Source organism: Chiroxiphia lanceolata, chromosome 1 (genome assembly GCF_009829145.1).
Source record: "Chiroxiphia lanceolata isolate bChiLan1 chromosome 1, bChiLan1.pri, whole genome shotgun sequence".
Lineage (NCBI taxonomy): Eukaryota > Metazoa > Chordata > Aves > Passeriformes > Pipridae > Chiroxiphia > Chiroxiphia lanceolata.
The window spans coordinates 154,536,936-154,549,857 of NC_045637.1; the positions used below are offsets into that span (position 1 = coordinate 154,536,936).

Below are 12,922 nucleotides of genomic sequence, written 5' to 3' on the forward strand. Positions count from 1 at the left end.
GACACTTCCAGGGATCCAGGGGCAGCCACAGCTTCTCTGGGCAACCTCACCACCCTTATATTAAAGAATTTCATCCTAAAATCTAATCCAAATCTACCTAAATATCTCTAAATATTCGGCTTAAATAAACCCATCTAAATATTCAACTTATATACATTAAAAGACACTATTTACATAATCAAAAACATAGAAAATTGGATGCTTCTGACTATATTTTTTCTCTTCCCCTCCCCCTTTTTAAACAAAACTACATTGATTTCTTTCCCCCAGACTGGGATAAGAGAACATTTTACTCAGCTCTGGAACGAAATCCCCTCCAAAACAAAAAAGCTCCTGAGATGACAACCCTCAGAGCCCAGCATGACTAAATCCCACTCACCTGCCATAACATTATCCATCAGGAATCCAAGGGAGGCACGAGCGGCCCCCGCCCAGTGCTCTCAGCCAACCCCTAATCCGGGGAAAATGAAGGCTGGTAACGCGTGTGGGAAAACATTTCGCGGCGAGTTTGGATCCCGAAATATTTTGCTGCGGTCCCCGAGCCTTCCAACGAAATCATTACTCACTTTTCCCACTTACAATTCCTGACCGGGGGCTATTGTCTCGTGTTTGTGACATCACGGCCCCGTTGCCTTGGCAACGGTGATGATGTCACGGGGGGAGAATTAGCACCTCTTAATAGGAGTAGGCACCCAGAAGAGATGAAAAATGAGCTCAGGGCCTGGGTTAGACACAAATTACCAGGAATTTTTTTTTTTTTTTTGGACAGGAAAACTCCTTGAAAGGTAAATGAGGCTTAGATTTAAATACGATGTTTTCGTTGCGCTTGGACAGAGGACAAAAGTCGATATTTGAGTCATAAAGCTCCAAAGAGTGGGGTGAGAACAGCTGTGGGTACGGGGAAAGGGTTTTTTTCCATGCAAATGAGCCAGAGGTTATGACTTTATTTGCAGATGACACCAAGCTGGGGGGGAGTGTCCATCAGCTGGAGGGCAGGAGGGCTCTGCAGAGGGACCTGGACAGGCTGGATCCATGGGCTGATTCCAAGGGGATGAGGTTCAACCAGGCCAAGGGCCGGGTCCTGCCCTTTGGCCACAACAACCCCCGGCAGCTCCAGGCTGGGCCAGAGGGGCTGGAGAGCAGCCAGGCAGGAAGGGAGCTGGGAGTGGGGATGGACAGGGAGCTGAACAGGAGCCAGAGTGTGCCCAGGGGGACAAGAGGGCCAATGGATCCTGGCCTGGCTCAGGAACAGGGTGGCCAACAGGGCCAAGGAAGTGATTCTGCCCCTGGACTCAGCGCTGGGGAGGCCACCCCTGGAGTGCTGTGTCCAGTTCTGGGCCCTCAGCTCAGGAAGGACATTGAGGTCCTGGAGCAGGTCCAGGGAAGAGCAACAAGGCTGGGGAAGGGACTGGAGCACAATTGCCATGAGGAGAGGCTGAGGGAGCTGGGGCTGTTCATCCTGGAGAAGAGGAGGCTCAGGGGAGACCTCCTCACTCTCTGCAACTCCCTGACAGGAGGGGGGAGCCAGGGGGGGGTTGGTCTCTTTTCCCACCCAACCATCAGCAAGACAAGAGGGCTCGGGCTTCAGCTGTGCCAGGGGAGGTTTAGGTTGGAGATTAGAAAGAATTTCTTTGCAGAGAGGGTGCTCAGTCATTGGAATGGGCTGCCCAGGGAAGGGGTGGATTCTCCATCCCTGGAGGTTTTTAAGCTGAGACTGGATGTGGCATCAGTGCCATGGGCTGGGAACCACAGCGGGGTTGGATCAAGGGTTGGACTTGATGATCTTGGAGGTCCCTTCCAACCCAGCTGATTCCATGATTCTATGATTTTGAATGCTAAAGGGGTAAAAAGATGTGCTCTAGAACCCAACATTCAGCTCTGAAGTTCTGGGTGTCACAGAGGAGGGATTCCACAGGGTATTAATTATACCCAACCCCACTTTCCTCTGAGATGTCCTTCCACCCACTCCTGCCCTTTGTTTCGTGGTTGACATTATTATTTTCTACTTTTTTTTTCAGCCTCAAACCCTCTCCTTTTGGATTCATCTGATTTACCAGCATCATCCTGCCCCCACCCACTAACCAGGAGGAATAAAACAGCTGCTGATACATTGAGTTTTAGGAGAAGAGTTCAGCATATCCCTGGTCTAGACTAAGGAGAAATAAAAATATTGCCTTTTTCTTTATCCTGGTTGTTTTCCCCAGGACAAAAGTGAGTACTGAGGATAGATTTAGATGAGATATTGGGAAGGAATTCTTGACTGGGAGGGTGGGAAAGTCCTGGCACAGGTTGCCCAGAGAAGTTGTGGCTGCTCCTGGATCCCTGGAAGTGTCCATGGCCAGGTTGGAGCAACCTGGGCTAGTGGAAGGTGTCCCTGCCCATGGCAGGGGGTGGAACTGGATGATCTTTAAGGTCTCTTCCAATTCAAACCATTCCACAATTCTATGATCCAATGGGGTTCAAATTGTCAAATTAACTTTTAACAGCAACTTGTATTTGTATCACCAGCCTTGGATGTCCTGTTCTTTTGCAGCCTGATTTGGGACCAGGAAAACTTTTCCACTGGTAAAAAACTAGGAAGGAAAGAATCCTGATTGGGAAAAAGGCATTTCTTTCCTCTGAGAAGTGATGATGGTGCCTTTACAAAGCACTCCTGGACAGTTCTTGCTGACCCACATCCCCCCTACAAACAGGTCTTATTCCCATCTTGATTCACTTGTTTTTCCCTTCCTTGGTGATGTTCATCCTTAAGTTTTCTGAGCCCGGGAAGGTTTCCATGCTCATGGCAGGGAGGTGGGAACTGGATGATTTTTAAGGTCCCTTCTAAACCAAACCATTCTGGGATTCCACGATTCGTCCCCAAACTGAAGTGTTTGAACCAGCATTTCAGTCACCTCCAGGGGCTCATTCTGCTCATCCACCACGGTTTGTGTGTGGATAAATAAGGCCCACAAATCCCAGCCCTGATAACTGGAATTCTTTGGGTTTAGGGCAGGGTATTTGATGAAATGTGGCAGCTGATTTCACCCGAGGAGAAGCACTTGAGCACTGAGCCACCTCCTCTGACCTGCAGCTCCACGAAGCTCCGAAACAACTTCTCCCCTGGGCAATCACTTCTCCCCTTGTCACCCTCTGCTTGCTGTCACCCTTCCCCCCACCCTCCTCAATCTGGGCTATTTCTTGGCATTTATTGGGATATTTTTCTACTCATTAATTAAAAAAAAAAAAAAAAGGTGGCTTATTGTACAATCTTTTCAATAAAATAAATAATAATCATTTCAATAATAGTGAATAATGATGTTTTCATATAATAACGAAATGACAGTAATGTGAACTTTTCTATTTTTAAAGCTTTCGAAGCTTTGTCTTCTTCCTTCTTTCCTTCTTTTTTCCTTCTTTCTGTTTTTAAAAATGAAACTCTAACAGTATTTTGCATGGAAAAACGAAAGAAAAGGAAAAATCACTACTTATTCAGTTCTAATCTGTAGCTTGGAGGCAGGTCAGGCTCCGAGATTTTAAGTCGAAGCTGCCAAATCTTCCTGCCCTCCTCTGGCACCAGAGAGGATCCACAATCTCCCGGAGTTCCTGATGGCAGGAACAACCTGTCCCCAGCACCTTCCCTCTGCTGAGTGTTTTCCCAGAGCCAGCTGGGCCTCCCACTCCACGTCCTGGCAGGTGATTCGTGACACCAGGAGGGTGGCAGCCAAGCTTGGAGGGTGCTGTCAGTGCCGAGGGATGTGCCGGGACACTCGGCTCCTGGGGATTCCTGGAAGGTGGAAAACTCCATGTTTTCACTCCCTGCTCTTGACATGAGGATCAGCCACCGTGGGATCTGCCACAGGACCCCACGGATTCGGTGTGGAGCCGCTGTGGCTTCCCTGGAGAGATACGAGTGACCCGGCGTGTCCTCAGCTTGTCACCCTCCATCCCGAAAATCCTGAGGAGAAACAGCTGCCCCGAGACAGGATTCACAGCTTCCCAAATTACTTGTCCTGCTTAATTAGGTGTTTATGGACAAAGGCTACAACTGCCTGAGGAGGGGCAGGGACTGAGCTCTGCTCTGGGGGGACCAGGGACAGCACCCAGGGAAGGGCTGGAGCTGTGTCAGGGCAGGCTCAGGTTGGATCTCAGCAAAAGGTTCTTCCCCCAGAGGCTGGTTGGGCACTGCCCAGGCTCCCCAGGGCAGTGGGCACAGCCCCAAGGCTGCCAGAGCTCCAGGAGGGTTTGGCTGATCCTCTGGGGCACAGGGACTCCTGGGAATGTTCCTCTAGGGTTGGACTGGATGATCTTTGTGGGTCCCTTCCAGCTTGGCATAGTCTGTGATATTTATTTTAAACACAACTCTTTTTTCCATCTAGAAATCATCTAAAACACATCTATTGATCTTCCAAAGGTGCTGGAAGATGTCCCAGTGCTTCCTACGTAGAGCAGAATGATTTAAAAACTCAGCTAAGTCGTGCTTGTTCATAATAGATGTTTGTCCCTAAGAGACCCCACACATATTGCTTTATAAATACATATAGATAAATATATATGCATAAATATAGACAATGTCACAAACACTCCATATTTATAAATATATATATATATATATAAAATATAAAGCATGTCACAGACTCTGCCACCTGCCCCCACGTGACTCAGTGCAGCCAAACCTGCCCTGACATTTCAAAGGTCTCTCCTGCTTTGATCACCTGCCATTTTAACCCGGGAAAGGCAGTGCTGGTTTTATCCTGTTTTCCAGCTGAGCTGATCCCAGGGCCGGCCTTGGAGAAGTGTCTGAAGGAATGAACGAGGCCCAAGTGCCTTCTTTGAACTGCTGCATTCCTACACCAGCCTGGCTCACCCAAGAGCATCACGTCAGACCTGGGTTGACCTTCTCAGGAGCTTTCACCACTAAGTTGACCTTCAAGAAGCTTCAGTGAAGCTGTGGGGCTGTTTGGAGGCAGAATACGGAAAACTGATGTTTAATAAGGAGAAGCACCCCCTGCACAAGACCCTGTTTGCTGCAAGAAGTGCCAGCAGCTCACCTGGCACTGGTGGCACCCAGAAATCATAGAATCATAGAATCACAGAATCAGCTGGGTTGGAAGGGACCTCCGAGATCATCAAGTCCTACCATCCATCTACTACTGCCGTGGTTCCCAGCCCATGACACTGATGTCACATCCAGTCTCATCTTAAAAACCTCCAGGGATGGAGAATCCACCCCTTCCCTGGGCAGCCCATTCCAATGGCTGAGCACCCTCTCTGCAAAGAAATTCTTTCTAATCTCCAACCTAAATCTCCCCTGGCACAGCTGAAGCCCGAGCCCTCTTGTCTTGCTGATGGTTGGGTGGGAAAAGAGACCAACCCCCCCTGGCTCCCCCCTCCTGTCAGGGAGTTGCAGAGAGTGAGGAGGTCTCCCCTGAGCCTCCTCTTCTCCAGGCTGAACAGCCCCAGCTCCCTCAGCCTCTCCTCATGGCAATTGTGCTCTAGTCCCTTCCCCAGCCTTGTTGCTCTTCCCTGGACCTGCTCCAGCCCCTCCATGTCCTTCCTAAGCTGAGGGCCCAGAACTGGACACAGCACTCCAGGGGTGGCCTCCCCAGCGCTGAGTCCAGGGGCAGAATCACTTCCTTGGCCCTGTTGGCCACCCTGTTCCTGAGCCAGGCCAGGATCCATTGGCCCTCTTGTCCCCCTGGGCACACTCTGGCTCCTGTTCAGCTCCCTGTCCATCCCCACTCCCAACTCCCTTCCTGCCTGGCTGCTCTCCAGCCCCTCTGGCCCAGCCTGGAGCTGCCAGGGGTTGTTGTGGCCAAATGACGGGGCACGAGAGGCACCGAAGCAAACAGCAGCAGCCTGAAGGCCTGGGCTGATCCCAGGGCTCGTGTTTTTATGGAAGGCTTCCTACCTGGATGCTGGGAGCCCGCTGGTGACTCACTGTGAGCATGAGGAGCCAGAAGTCCCCACCTCCCCATCCCTCATTTATCACATCCCTGCCCTCCTCGCTGTCTGCACCGGCGTCATCGCCACCACTCGGGCCGGGGAGCCAAAACCGCTCCGCAGGAGACAGGAATGGTGAAAAGAGCAATATTTTGGCTCATGTTGCTCATGTATCTACAGCTGATCTTGCATTTAACACCAGCCCAGACGGTCATAACCAACCCCCCCGGCTCCAAAATATTCCCTGAACGCACCAGAGGGAAAATATTCATCCTTCTTTGCCTCTATAAATATACAGGTAGAGATGAATGTGTGCACTCACGTGGATTTTCAAGTGTGCACACCCACACATGTATTTTAGAACCCTTCACCCAGTTAGCCATAAATCACCGTCCTCTTGCATGTAAATTTTCCCCAGAGTTAAGCTGCAGATTGTTATTGATAAAATATGAACTAATGCTCAGAACATCCCCGTGTGTTTAAGGTGGAATTTCATTTCAGTAAGGAGGAATTTCAGTTCACCCGCTAAAGGTAAAAAAATGTTAAGCCTGGACTAGTTTTCTGGGTTTCTTTACAGCCAATAAAAAGAGACAGGCACATCCAGAGGACAATTTGGCTGGTCTGGTTTAGGATTTATTGGGTAGATATGGATGTCATGTGGGAAGCAGGGCTGTTGGAGAGGGAGGGGAGATGGATTGGGAATGGCCAAACTGGAATTTAGGTGCTGGTTCAGAGCCTGAGACGAGCTGTCTTCAGTTCTGGTGTCTCCCCGTGAGCTAAGTGTGAAAATTCTCGTTGTAATCATTGGAGAACCGCTCAGGTGGATCCTACATGAGCCTAAAATAGACACCTACCACCTGATGACCTGAGTTTTGTCCTCACATCACAGCAATTCAACTTATTACAGGCAAGATGATGTTCTCCAAACACACAGCTGGGGTGGAGACCATGGAGTAACCAAGACAGGGCACCCAAACAGAACCTGCATCTTTCTGGAGTGGAGCTGGAGGACCAGAGTACACTAAAATATTTCAAATATTTCAATATGAAATCCTAAGTGCTAAAACAGCCTCAGAATTGCAAGGATTGTGAGTGAAGGAGATGTGGGGATCACTAAGTCCCAGTGGGACCTCAGCTCACCTCTTGCTGCCTCTCCAGTAAAGCCCAACTTTGGGTCAGATCCTGAGCAGAAACACAGGGGAGCCTAAAATAGACACCTACCAGTTTATGATCTGAATTTTGTCCTCACATCACAGTAATTAAACTTATTACAGGCAAGATGATGTTCTCCAAACACACATGGAGTAACCAAGACAGGGCTCCCAAACAGAGCCTGCATCTTTCTGGAGCAGAGCTGAAGGGCCAGGGTACACTAAAATATTTCAAATATTTCAATATGAAATCCTAAGTGCTAAATAATAATTATTATTATAATAATTATTATAAGTTGTTATCGTTATAACTTATTGTTATGGATAAGTTATGAATTATTGTAAATTATTAGTGATTTCATTTATAATAAATATATAAATAGATATGAATATATATATGACTAAATATATATGAACGAAATAAAAATATAAATATACATGAACAAATATATATGAATATATAAATATAATGAAATATATAAAATATTTCATTTATTTTTTTTACTATTTATATTTATCTGTACTTTTAGTTATAACTATTATAAGTTGTTGTTGTTATTATAACTTATTATTATGGACAAGTTATTATAAATTATTAATGATTTCATATATAATAAATATATAAATGCATATGAATATATATATGACTAAATATATATGAATGAAATAAAAATATAAATATATATGAATAAATACATATGAAACATATCATGAAATATATAAAATATTTCAGTTATTTTATTTATTATTTATATTTATCTGTATTTTTAGTTATAATTATTATAAGTTGTTGTTATCATTATAACATATTATTATGGATAATTTATTATTATAAATTATTAGTGATTTCATATATAATAAATATATAGATATATATGAATATATATTAATAAATATATATGAATGAAAAAGAAATATGAATATATATAACTATATATGAATATATAGTGAAATACATAATATATTTCATTTATTTTATTTATTATTTATATTTATCTGTATTTTTAGTTATAACTACCATAAGATGTTGTTATCATTATAAATTATTATTATGGATAAGTTATTATTATAAATTATTAGTGATTTCATATATAATAAACATATAAATATATGTGAATATATTTTTAATAAATATATATGCATAAAATAAAAATATAAATATATATGAATAAACACATATGAAATATATGATGAAATATATAAAATATTTCATTTATTTTATTTATTATTTATATTTATCTGTATTTTTAGTTATAATTATTTTTAGTTATAATATTTTTAGTTATAATTATTATAAGTTGTTATTGTTATAACTTATCATTATGAAAAAGTTATTATTATAAATTATTAGCTGTTGGATAAGTTATTATTATATATGGAAAGTGGTATTGGCACCTCTCAGTCTCCTTTGCTGGGATTTTCCATCCATGGAATGACAACCCAGTTTAATCCTAAACTGGCCATAACTGTGCCACTCCTGGTTTCCCTTTCTTTGCAGAAATGTGACTTAGTGAGAGAACCAGGTTTTATAATAATACCTGGATGAAATGCAAACAAATCAAATGTATTTTTAATAATCTTTAATCTGAATTATGAGAAAATAATTTGCTTTTGCCATCGAGGCCGAAACAAGGATATCATCCGAGTTCAAATGCAACAGGAGTGAAACTTTTTGAACAGCTCTTACCAAGAGGCTCCTGGGAGGAGAAACTTTCATGTGATGAGCTGTTCACCATTTCAAAGTTGGGATGATACTCTCAGGGACATGATGTGACTCAACCAAACCCTCCTGGAGCTCTCCACCACGTCAAGGTTGGGATGATACTCTCAGGGACATGGTGGGACTCATCCAAACCCTCCTAGAGCTCTCTACCATGTCAAGGTTGGGATGATACTCTGAGGGACACGGTGGGACTCATCCAAACCCTCCTGGAGCTCTCCTGCTCCTCCCCAGGACGTTGGAACTGCACTGAGGTCTCCCCTCAGTCTCCTCTCCTCCAGTTGAACACACCAAGTACCCGGAGTGTCCTCACACAGCTCCAAATCCAGGCCCTTCCCCATCTTCATTCCCTCCTTTGGACACTCTCCAATGGTTCAATCCCTTCCTTATATTTCGACACCCAAAACCTCCCTGACATTCCAGGTGAGGCCTCCCCGGCGCAGACGCGGCGGGAGATTTTCCGCGGCGCTTCTGTGCAAAGGCGACGGGTTTGCAAACTGGGAGAACAAACTCCAAGCCTGACTTCTTCAAACTTTGCACCCTCCATGCTGGGCAGGAATAATATTTACCAGGAATATTTACCAGGAATAATATTTACCGGCCCCTGGACCGGTGGCCTCACTCCGTCACCGCCGGTCTTCCCCATGGGTTGGGTTGGGTTGGAAGGGACCTTAAAGATCATCTCATCCCACCCCTTGCCACGGGCAGGGACACATTTCAGTATCCCAGGTTGCTCCAACCCAGCCTTGGACACTTCCAGGGATCCAGGGGCAGCCACAGCTTCTCTGGGAAATCCATTCCAGGGCCTCTCCACCCTCCCAGCCAAGAATTCCTTCCCAATATCCCATCTATCCCTGCCCTCTTTCAGCTTAAAGCCATTCCCCCTTGTCCTGCCACCTCAGGCCCCTGTGGAAATTCCCTTTCCAGCTCTCTTGGAGCCCCTTTAGGCCTTGGAATAATATTCCCCTTAAAGGTGTGAATGAAGAATCAAAAATAACCCTTCCATGAACTGTCTCCTGCTAATTGTGACCTCTGATTAACTGTCAGACTTTCTTATTTACACATTTTAGGAACAGTGTGTGGGCACCAAAATTTGATTGGTGCATCCAAAAGAATCTTCCACTTATCCCAAAGGCTTTGGAGACCTTTGTCCCAAAGAATTCAGCTCCAACCTCTGATACTTGTCAGTTGAACTTCAAATTGTCCTTTATTTTTTCTCTGCTGCTGCAGAAATTATTTCTCCCTCAGATCATAAACTGTCCCTGGAACATCATCTAATTTAAAAAGCCATTTGTACAAACCTTCCCAAAGGCAGGAAAAAAATCTCCATTCACTTTCTTTGGAAGTTTTCTCCTCTTCCCTCCGATGTCAAGTGATGCTCAAAGGCATAAAAGTTAAATAAAATAAAAGTTAATATATAGAAATTAAGTGATGAGATGGTGAAATAAAACTTCCTGAGAGGTCCCTCAGCAGCTGGAAACAACTGGACAAAGTTATTAAATTATTAATTACAAATGAATTATGTGTTATATTTATTAATTACAAATTTAATAATTGCAATTTATTAATTACAATTTTTAATTACAAATTTTTAATTACAATTTTTTAATTATGAATTTATTAATTCCAAATTTATTACTTACTTGGCACAAAATTCTCTGAAATCTCTGAGTCCGAGAGGGGAAAATATTAAACTTCTCACCCCCCTCTTGTACCTTAAAAGAAGGAATAATAATTGATGACAATAATAAATTCTAATTAATAATAATCAGTCATATGATATTTTAATATTACTAATATATTATGTATTATTAATAAGAGCAAGAAATCATCATTCAATAGTTAATATATTAGTATAATTATGTATTCTATTTATTATATATTTATACCATATTATTATTATTACTGCTACTACTATTATTATTTCTGAACAATTTTGATGACTTTTGATACCATTTTTCCATTCATATTCCAGAGATAATTCATATTCCAGTTTAAGCAACTCTTTTCTTATAATGTTGGGATTTTTTAACTCACTTTCTTGTCTCTCTTTCAAACTTCTTTTAAGTTTCAAAGGTAGAATTCTTTTTTTTTCCCTCCTGTATTTTTTATGTCCTATGAATTGGGGGCATTTTTATGATATTTTTCCATAGCTCTCCATACATTATTTATTGCAATAAATGGCTTTATGGCCCCCAAGTGCGCTGTAACAACGCCGGGAAAAATAACTTACAAGGGCAATAATCCCAGTTATGACTTCCCTGAAATATTCAGGAAGGGGTTTTTTAGGAGTTCCATCAACCTGGGACGTGGCAGAGCTTATCTGAGAGGCTGTGCTGGGATCCGTCTTTTTTATTGGGGATATTCTGAAACACTTCAAAAATGCAGCTGAATTCCCAGTCTAACGTTCCAGGACAAAGCTCTGTCCTGGGAAGGATTGTGGTTCAATCAAAAAAAAAATCCATGGAAAGATTCCCACGGGCTTCAGGGGGTTTTCAAATTGTCCCCGAGGACTCTCCTCAATTTAATGTCTGAGGAGGCTTGGAATGACATGAGGAGGAAAACTCAGCGTGGATTTGGCCAGAAAGTTTCTTCCAGATTCTCCAGGGCTCAACTGATGCTTGGGCTCAGCCTAAGGTGAGGTTACACCGGATAATCCTGGTCTTTCCAAGGTTTCTTTTCTTGCCCTGGATTTCAGGGAACAGCAATGGAAGCCTCCTTTATGAAGCCTCATTTCCTCCCTTAGTCTCCCAACAAGAGAATTTTTGGGTGAGTGAGGAGGGAAGGACAAGCATCTGCTGAGTCTGTTCGTCCCTTATTTGTGTTGGAGAAACAAGGAATTATTTCTCCAAACCTGAAGAAGATGAAATGTGTTATTTTAACAGACGTTTAAAACGATAATTTGAACAATTTCTTCGTTTTTTTTTCTGAAACAAGAGACAAGAAATGAGCAATGAGTGGAAATCCATTTTGCCACGTAGTGGGAATACACTGTGGCTTGTTATTCTATTCCATGGGGGAAATAAATGCCAATAAAAGGCATCATAAAGCAACATCTATTTTCAATCAGGGCCCCAAAGTGCTGCTCGAAGCACCTGGTCAGAGTATTTCAGCTCTTCGAGCTGCACGAACACAGTTTCCACACCGTAAAAACACAAATTATTCAGCTTTACACCCCCGTGTTTACCATAAATATGTGAACATTAACATGTAAATGTTAATGTTAAAATTTCAATTTTGATGTTAAAATGTTAAAATGTAAGGAAAAAATTTCAATTTTAACGTTAAAATGTTAAAATGTAAGGAAAAAAAATCTTCTTTATTGTCAGGATGTCAAGCAGTGGAATGGTTTGGCCAGAGAATTATCATTATGGGGATAATCCATCCTTGGAGAGACTCAAAACACAACTGGTTCCTGAGCAACTTGCTCTAAGTGAAATTGTGATAAAGGAACCAGAATTATTCTGCCTTCAAAAAACCTAAAGTTATTTTGATTTGTTGATTTTTTTTTGTTTCCTTTCAAATTCTTCAGAATTTTAATTTTTTTTTATTTTAATTTGAATATTTTAATTACTGCTCCATGGGAAGCGTGACCATTTGCCATTCTTTTTCTCATTCAAAGCAACTTTATATATGTTTGTGTGTATATGCACAGCCATTATATAGTTTATATTTATTTATTTATTTATATATGTGTGTGTCCTGGCATCATCGTTATGCTGAGAGGGCAAGAAATCTGTAAATTTTTACAGGAATATGTTTATTTTGTGACTCCAGGCACAGAGGAAAAAAAATAAAGAACAAACAAACAGAAAAAACACACACACACAAAAAAAAAGAAAAACAACAGAAAAAAACCACACAAAAAAACCCCAAACAAGCAAACAAACAAACAAAAAAAAACCCCAACCCAAACCAAACCAAACAAAAAAAAAATACAAAAAAAAACCCCAAAACAAAACAAAAAGAAACCCAAACCAAACCAAACCAAACCAAAAAAAAAGATTCAAAAAAAAAAGAAACAAAAAAAAAACCAACCAAAAAAAAAAAAAAAAAACCAGGAAAAATAAGGAAGAGACACCAGGGATGGGCCACGGAAGATGTTGTCTCTAAGGAATTATCTCTTCTC

At 42.4% G+C, this 12,922-nt stretch overlaps 1 long non-coding RNA gene across 1 annotated transcript; it reads left to right on the top strand.

Moving 5' to 3' along the window:
• The first annotated feature begins 661 nt into the window (after window positions 1-661).
• Window positions 662-2,172, top strand: LOC116792066. Its single transcript, XR_004358992.1, has 2 exons — window positions 662-785; window positions 2,019-2,172. It is a non-coding gene; the product is annotated as an uncharacterized LOC116792066 (long non-coding RNA).
• Window positions 2,173-12,922: the final 10,750 nt, after the last annotated feature.